Source organism: Podarcis muralis, chromosome 6 (assembly GCF_964188315.1).
Source record: "Podarcis muralis chromosome 6, rPodMur119.hap1.1, whole genome shotgun sequence".
In the NCBI taxonomy this organism is placed as follows: Eukaryota; Metazoa; Chordata; class Lepidosauria; order Squamata; family Lacertidae; genus Podarcis; species Podarcis muralis.
Genome location: NC_135660.1, coordinates 38,731,919 through 38,740,775, shown reverse-complemented (window position 1 = coordinate 38,740,775; position 8,857 = coordinate 38,731,919). Strand labels below are relative to the sequence as shown.

Here is an 8,857-nt window from a genome sequence, read left to right as displayed (position 1 = left end):
AGTGTTGCCAACCCCTGGGTGCGCCCCTGAGATGAATTCACAAAACGAAAACAGCTTTTTCACTTAGGTGTGAAAATATAAAAATTAAAATCGATCACATAACACTATTTGAATAGCAATGCCCATCAACCTAGGGGGGAGGGGGCGGTCCCCTCAAATATTTTATTGGGAGGCCTGTAGGAACCTTGGCTCCTATGGGTGTGAATTAGTTGATCACAGTGCAATCCTGTGTGCATCTACTCAGAAGTAAGTCCACTTGGGTTCATTAAGGTATACTCCTAGGTAAGTGTGTACAGTATATAGAATTCCAGCTTCCATCTCTGCTGCAACTGCCGTCGAGCCCCCCGGCGCTATTTATCTATAACGAGAGCGCTGCATTGGTTACTGCGGAATAGGAAGCAGGAAGGAGAAATCGGTATTTGGAATAGCCGCAAGCCGCTGGCCTTTCAGAGTTCACATTGGCATTAAAAGCGATTTAGGCTGAACACGCTTTAAGCCGCATCCCGAATTAAACGCATTTATGTAAGCTTTCCAAGCACTGCGCAGCTTCCGGAGGCGTCGTGGAGCCGGAAGTCGAGGACCCAAAACACAAGGTTGGCGGCCGAGAGCGTTTGCTTTAGTGTCAGGTGATGCCGGAAGTGACGCGGTGTTGATGGCCCGGCAGGTGGGAGGAGGACCAATGGCCGCTAGTGGCTTCAGGACGGCGGTTGGGCGGTGAGTAACGGGGTGCTGTGAGACGAGCGAGCGAGTTGGGGGGACGCGCGTCCTTGGCTCGGACCGCGGTTTCCCGGTGTGGCGGCGGTTGGGCGCGCGGAGGCACCTCCGGGGTTTGGCCGGCGGGAGTTTCCCGCAGCATTTCCTTGTGAGAGGGCGCTGCTTTGGGCAGGGGGTCCTGCCGGTTCCTTTGCCCCGCCGGCTGAGGGGATTTCCCTCACCTCAGACACGGATTCCTGGCTACGTGGTGCGGGCAGGACCGCAGCCCAGTGCTGTTGTCTTTGGGGCACGCAATCTGCAGATCCGCGCCACCAGGCGTATCCTCCTCGATATTTGGCAGATGGAAACAGGGACGCGCTTTTAACAACCCTGTTCTGATTCCCAAAAAATCGCTCCCTGAAACCCCTTCCCGCCATTTCACGTGGCTGGATGCTCTTCACCACCAGCTGCACACTCCATTCTGCTTTCCATCGATTAGGAACATGCAAAGCTGCCTTACACTGGGTCAGACCGTTGGCCCATCTCGTTCAGTATTGTTTGCACTGATTGGCAGCAGCTCCTTAGTCTTTCAGACAGTGGATTTTCTCATCCCTCGCTAGAGATGCTTGTCATTGAACCTGGGACCTTCTGTGTGCCAAACATATGTTTCACCGCTTCCCCAAGTCAAGTGAATCACTGTTCTTTTGGTAAAGATGCTTTAGGAAACCACACATGCAGTTTGTGTGTGATCCTTGGTAGAATCATAGAATTGTAGAGTTGGAAGGGACCCAGTGGATACCATCTACGGCCCACACCTTGCAACGCCTTGTTGCAGAGTTTACTGCTTGCTACGCGGGTGGCACAAAGGGGACGTGGGTGGCGCTGTGGGTAAAAGCCTCAGCGCCTAGGGCTTGCCGATCGAAAGGTCGGCGGTTCGAATCCCCGTGGCAGGGTGCGCTCCCGTTGCTCGGTCCCAGCGCCTGCCAACCTAGCAGTTCGAAAGCACCCCCGGGTGCAAGTAGATAAATAGGGACCGCTTACTAGCGGGAAGGTAAACGGCGTTTCCGTGTGCGGCTCTGGCTTGCCAGATGCAGCTTGTCACGCTGGCCACGTGACCCGGAAGTGTCTGCGGACAGCGCTGGCTCCCGGCCTCTTGAGTGAGATGAGTGCACAACCCTAGAGTCTGTCAAGACTGGCCCGTACGGGCAGGGTTACCTTTACCTTTACCTTACGCGGGTGGCACTGTGGGTTAAACCACAGAGCCTAGGACTTGCCGATCAGAAGGTCGGCGGTTCGAATCTCCGCGATGGAGTGAGCCACTGTTGTTCGGTCCCACCTCCTGTCAACCTAGCAGTTCGAAAGCATGTCAAAGTGCAAGTAGATAAATAGGTACTGCTCTGGCGGGAAGGTAAACGGCGTTTCTGTGTGCTGCTCTGGTTTGCCAGAAGTGGCTTAGTCATGCTGGCCACATGACCCGGAAGCTGTATGCTGCCTCCCTCGGCCAATAAAGCGAGATGAGCGCTGCAACCCCAGAGGCAGTCACAACTGGACCTAATGGTCAGGGGTCCCTTTACCTTTACTGCTTGCAAGGGAACTGCCAGTTGTAGCTTTCCACCTGTTACTACAAAGCTGGGCCCTCTCCTATGGTGGAGCCTCCTCTCCACCAGCAGTGGTCCTCTCTGCTGACAGAACCTGGTGGAGTGCACCTATGCACCATCCTAACTCTCCAAGGAATCAGAGAGGGGGGATTGCCTTTTTAGGCTGTAATCCAGGCACAGACAAATTCAGCCCTCTAGATGTTTTTGGGACTACAACTCCCATCATCTCTGGCCACTGGGCCTGTTAGCTAGGGATGATGGGAGTTGTAGTCCCAAAACTTCTGAAGGGCCGAGTTTGCCTATGTTTGCTGTAATCCTAAATGCACTTCCCAAAGAGTAAGGTCCATTGAAATCAGAGGACTTGCTTCTCAGTAAATATGCACAAACTTTGTAATGTGCCTGTTCATAAGCTCTATGGAATACAGTGGAAATAGCAGCATGAGTCTGTGCTGTTAGCTTCTTTTAAATCAACAGTCTTAATTTTTGCAACATGTTCCTGTACAACTGTCTAATAGCTAAATTTGATCTTATGGTTTAAGTGTTTCAAGTCTTCCTTCTAACCTGCTGTATGTAATTGACTGATATAATCTCCTCTATGTGAGTGTTCAGCAAGGTAGTCCTATTGTTAGTGATTGTGATTTCAAATCATCTCAACAGCTTTGACAGAAGGATTGTTGATTAGTGTATATATTTTATAATTTTTATCTGTAAAGGTAAAGGGACCCCTGACCATTAGGTTCAGTCGTGACCAACTCTGGGGTTGTGGCGCTCATCTCGCTTTATTGGTCGAGGGAGCCGGCGTACAGCTTCTGGGTCATGTGGCCAGCATGACTAAGCCGCTTCTGGTGAACCAGAGCAGTGCACGGAAACGCCATTTACCTTCCCACCAGAGCGGTACCTATTTAACTGTTAGGTTATCTGTACTTGGGGCCAAATCAAACACCATATTTTTATGCAGATTTTTTGGGATTTGTGAGATGTTGTCCTTGCCTAGTCAAATTATTTAACATGGTTCCAGATTTAGACTAGTCATGTTCTTAATTTTCTTTCAAAACACTCTTGTGCTTGATTGTGCACATTGTTTTAAGTATGCTGCTACAATCTGTAACGTATTAACTACTTGTTATAATATCAAAAACGAGGATTTGTTTAGGGCTGTCATGTGATTAAATAACTCTTAGTTGATTAATGAGTGGAATAATGCATTTGTTAAATTTGCATATGCATTAAAACTACAGCTCTGAAAAAAGCAAGCTTTTAACTGACTAAGCTTTTAATTGATTAAATGTTGCAGCTGGTATTTCCATTTGTAAAGTAGAGCACTGCCAGATAGGTAGGATATAAATTAAATAATATATGGTTGTAACTTGGAAGTGAGTTGCAGAGCTAATTTTTGCATCATCAAGAGAGCTTCTCTATGACCTTCCTATTTATGTTTGATGCACAGGGGGTGCAATAAAAGGGGCTGAAGGATTTACATTCTAGAAAGAGTTCCTAGTAAGATATGTTACAACAAATAAGTTCGTTTAAATTCAAATTTGTTTCCTGCCATATTTTTTAGGCTTAGGTATTTGTTCAGGATGTCCTGATCACATGTTACATGCAAACATACATGAAAACACCTGCCATCAATGAAAGCATGCTTATCAAGAAATTTTCCCCAAATTTTTGGTCCATGACAGGGTTGTTGTCTTGCACAGCAATTACCTCAGTGGGGAAATAGCAAGCGAACCCAAAATCAGGTACTGAGTGTTTATTATAAAATGGAGAGCATTTAGTAGATACAAATTTGTCTAAAGGTTTTAAAGTCTGTGCCCTTTTTGTACCATCAGCTTAAAGAACTTGTCCTATGGAGAGAGAGGCAGATAGAAGACTTTCTCAATGCTTTACTGTATTGTTACAGAATTCCCTCCCATGGGATGTGTGTTTCTCTCATTGACTGGTTTTGTTTTATTCTGCTCTTAAGTGATAATGATATTAGTCTATCTAGGTTCTTAATGTTATAATGTTTAAGTATTGCTGCTATTTACTCCTGATTTTGAAATCAGTTGTTTTTAGATAGTTATTATTGTAAATCTTAGATTTGATTTTTAACTTGTTTTACAATTATCTTATTTTATGACCTTTGTATGTTTTGACTCAGAGAATAAATATCTACATAAACAAAATGTTAAAAAATAGTATGCATTAGTGAAAATGCCAGATTTGATGTCCATAGTCAACTTTTAAAAGTTGACAATAATATTTTAATCTTACTGTGATGTTATTTTTGCTTCTAAAAAAAAAGGGGGGGGGAGAGTTCTGCAGTCTTACACTAATTTATCAGGAAGTAAACTCTAATAATGTAGCAGTGCCCCATAGTGGTACAACCTTCTGGAATAGTTAAGTTTATTTTATTATTATTTATTTTGTTATTGTTATTTTATATACTATTTTTAAAAATATTTTTCTTCTAAAGTAGATTTAAAATAAAAACAAAAGCAATTAAAGGGAAGTGTCAAAAACAATATTAAATCACATTATTGTTTATAATCAAATTGGTTTCAACAAAGTTTGGACAAATACACTTACTCCTATAAACCTTTCAGAAGCTGTAACTGAGAAGGTGAGAATAAACTCGCTATGGAACAGTTAAAACCCACTTCTCAAGAAATTATTTTCTGCCTTTACTTCAGGCTGCCAGAAATAAAAATGTTAAATTTTACCATGATTTTATTTAATATTTTTATGCAGTGTTGAGCAAATAAGCAGGTTCCTCTAATAGTGCAGAGTTAAGTCCCCCCATGCTGTGCACAAAAAAGCAGGATTTACTCAATTTTGCATTTGTTTCTTGTAGTATTTTTAAGTTGTCCTAATCTTGTGCCTAAGCTCTGCACCTTAAATGAAGTCTTCCCTCTTGGATTATATATCCAACAAGAACATTCCCTAGAATTTGGCAGGAAACAAACATCGATTATTTACATAGTGTGGTCTCATTTGTAAATGTCATAAATCACAAAATGTGCATATGTTTGACTAACTGTTTGAATTTTTCCCCCAGTGCACTAAAATCCAGATTTTTGGGGATAGCGTCAAACAGACCCAATCAGCAGGAATGCATGGATAATTAAAGCTTCCAAAAATGAGTCGTGAATTGTTACCCTTCTTCTGGAATCCACAATTTGAGGACAGTAAGTAGTTATTTTTGCTTTGTCTGGTGTTTTGGAGATGCAATCCTGTCAAGTGAACAAACAAACTATCAAAAAATAGAGAGGGAGAGAAATCACACTGACATTTAGTTGGTGTCACCCAAAAGGACTTGATGATAAAGGCTTCTGTATGTTAGGAACATAAGCTCTCCTCTGTTGATACCTTTTAAATATTTATTTGTATGTTTTAACAGCCATTGTGTTTTGCGGAAGAAATTGCAGGTAGCAATCCTGGGCCATTAGAAAGCATCCTGGAACAACATTATTAGGATTAACTAAAATTTCTCAAAATGTTGAGCAAGATTTCAGGCTCCCTAGAAGTATTCCTAAGACTAGATGTTCAGTTAAAAAAAGAAAAAAATATGTTTGAGAACGTGGCTGGAAAAGCTTGATGATCTGCAGGAATTAACTGTAGATATGATGAGTCTTCATATATTTTTCATAAATCTGCTTCCAAATTGGGCTTCCAAATAAATTTGGCAAGGTCAGGGTAGGCAGAGGTCAAAGAAGGAAAGCAATGAAGGGGGAGATGGGTGAGGAAATTGGTGTTGAATTGCTTGTACTGCCGAAAGGACTCTTTAACTTTCACATATTTAACTAATCCCATTTAAGTTTCAAAGTTTTTAGGCAGCACTCTTACATTCCAAAACTTGTCTTAAGTACAACGACTAGACATTAGTTTTTAACATTTTTCTAAGAATCATAGGGAACCATATTTTGCATTAAATTTCAGGTCCTGAAATAAAACCACTGATACGTAGTATTGATTTTACAGTCCTTTCTGTTTTTCTCCAATGAAAGTTCAATATATATTTTCTGGTCTCTCTTTGATACCTTTGTGCTCTAAATAGGCCTCTCTTTACATTGCATCTCAAGCAATATTTTATTCCCCCCCAATTTTTATCATGTTTTTACAAGAAAATCTCTCGTCTTATAAAAATGTAGTGAAAATTCCAATAGGAAATAAACTGTCAATTTCTCTACTGAATCCTCTGGCACTGCTGGTGCATTCCTTCAGTGTACTTTATCCATTTCTGTTCAGAACCTTCATCATCCAGTCCATCATTGTTGATGCTGATCCAGATTTCTAGTGCCAGGGAAGAACAGGCTGTAGAGCTGCTACAAGATTTTGTTGTATCTCAGTTGTCCGTTAATAGATTCCTTCCAAATGATTCACTATTAAAGTTATCATATCAAGACTCAGTCTAATGCTCATCATTAGAATTATAGTCTATCCCCTATATCCAATAGCATTGAATATATTGAAATCTCCACTAAAGATGGAAAAAATGTATGTGTGATCTGTTTGACATTTTCAATATTTGAATATCTGAAAGACTGTCTCATTGCCTACAGACCCTCTTGGGTGTTAAGATCAGCCCTGTGTGATGAAGGGTGGGTAAAATTTGAGTTGATAACAATAATTAATAATGAATACATTTGAGAAAATATTTTATTTAACACACTAGCATTAGATTCAATAGTTTATGTTCCCTCAGTACAGAAAGAAAATTGCTTTATTGAAGTTTAATTTTTACTCCGTTGATAGTTCATTGTTATTTATATGTATTTCTTTTTATCTCTAGCTTTTAATCTGATACATTTGGGACAGCATTTTATTGTTCTTCCTTGTGCTCTCTTAACATTTTGTAAGGCTTTCCCCCCCTGTATGTGGTATATTTAATAATAAAAACTCTTATAGGGAAAAGGGGAATCTTCATCTTCACTTAGTGAAGATTTTCTAAGATTGTTCTAATTACAATAGCTAGGGTTTCTGTAGCCAAAATGTATAATGAGGAATGTGAGGGACAGTTGTTTGGATTAATAGAAAATATTCTGCTAAATGTGAAGTGACAAGTACCCTTGCTGTTGGAAAACTGTAAGTCAAGATGCTTTCAGAATGTAATGGGCATCCAGAACATAATATGAAGTGTATCTCAGGTTTAAGTTTAAACCAATACTATTACTATATGCACTAACTTGCTTCTAGTAAAACTATAGCTTGACAGCTTTTCACCTGCAATCCTTCCCGATAAAGATGTTTAGGGTTAAGGTGTACATTTTAATGTTGCCACATTTTTATTGAAATGGCTCAGAATTTGACATATTTGAATGCTGAACCTTTTGCTGAGTTGACTAAAAGAAGGCTTAAGATTTCAACTGTTTTTCTGTTGGTTCCTGTCTGGTTGTTCTGATTAGTTTACCAAGATTAAGCTAGAGTACTCCAGTTTGGATTTACTGGGGAACTCTGACTTAATGTAAACTAGAATCTCTGTGCTGAAGTTGGTGTGCAAGGGGAGGACAGGCAAAGGAGGTGTATGTGGTCATGAGGTTTGGCCATGCATCATAAATCATAAATAGTATATGAAACTATGGACAATTCTCCAGATATGGCCAGTATTCATCGAATGTGTCTAGTCTCTATTATACATGCGAACCAGAGCTGTAAAGCAACTGTAAATGGTAATTTAAAATGTAAGCTTCAGTTTATAGCTGCTGTTTGTACTATAGATGTTTGTGTTACTGAATAGAACTGTGTTCTGCAAAAATTATGACAAAGCATGCATTTGAAAGGGATGTTAAAGTAGTTATTCTGCAAGGAGGATTTCTCAGCACCCAGGATTGTTAATATAGAACTCGCTTTTCACAATTTCCTTTGCCCCAGTTAAGTCAAGAAGCATTACAGCTGTCAAGAGTATCACTATATGTGGGGTTTTTTCAAGCTTCTTCCCCAGCAATAAACTGGGCTGAAACTTCAGTGACAGGAAATTTTTAGAAAGCTAATATACTATTGCACAATATGCACAATAACTTTTTGTGGATAAGTTTCTAACCTCTCCAATGGTCTTCCACCTTTTTCTTGTAGGGCTTTTCTAGCGTGATTCCAGTGTATGTTGCTTCAGGCTCCAATTTAGAAAGAAGATGGAATTATAACTGAAATTCTTCCATAGTCTAGTTTTCTAGTAGGATTGCCAGGTTCCATATGGCATAGAGCTTCTGTCCCTTGAATAGCTGCAATAGAAGCAAGAATTACATATTACCTTTAGGCAACTGTAGCTCTAGCTGCCACAGAGTGCTCTAGTTCATAGTTATATAAAGAGGTTATATAAACAGGGATTTATATATAAATAAGGAAAGTTGCAAAATGAAGCACAGATCAAAACACAGAGTTACTTAGGCTGTGACAGTCACAATTAAGGTTACTAGATTTTGAAAACGAAAGGCCAACTATGCCTCAAATAATTGGCTAGAAGAGAGAATTTTGGCAAATTCACTTCTCCCACTGTAGATCTGTGGTGGTGGTGGGGGAAAAAAAACTACACATAGTAACATTTTCAACTGCTGGACACAGGGTCCTAGTTTGTATTGGCAACATTA

General features: G+C 40.6%; 1 protein-coding gene across 7 annotated transcripts in view; it reads left to right on the top strand.

Annotated features, from left to right (window-relative positions):
• The first annotated feature begins 589 nt into the window (after positions 1 to 589).
• Positions 590 to 8,857, top strand: part of MAP3K13 (mitogen-activated protein kinase kinase kinase 13) — a 43,037-nt gene continuing 34,769 nt past the window's right edge. For 6 of the 7 annotated variants that reach the window (XR_013393171.1, XM_077930040.1, XM_077930042.1 and 3 more), the window contains exons 1-2: positions 590 to 714; positions 5,332 to 5,461. The gene's annotated coding sequence lies outside the window, so the exon portion shown is untranslated. Of the gene's footprint in view, positions 715 to 3,852; positions 4,034 to 5,331; positions 5,462 to 8,857 lie in introns of all 7 variants that reach the window. The other variant, XM_077930043.1, reaches the window with a different exon arrangement.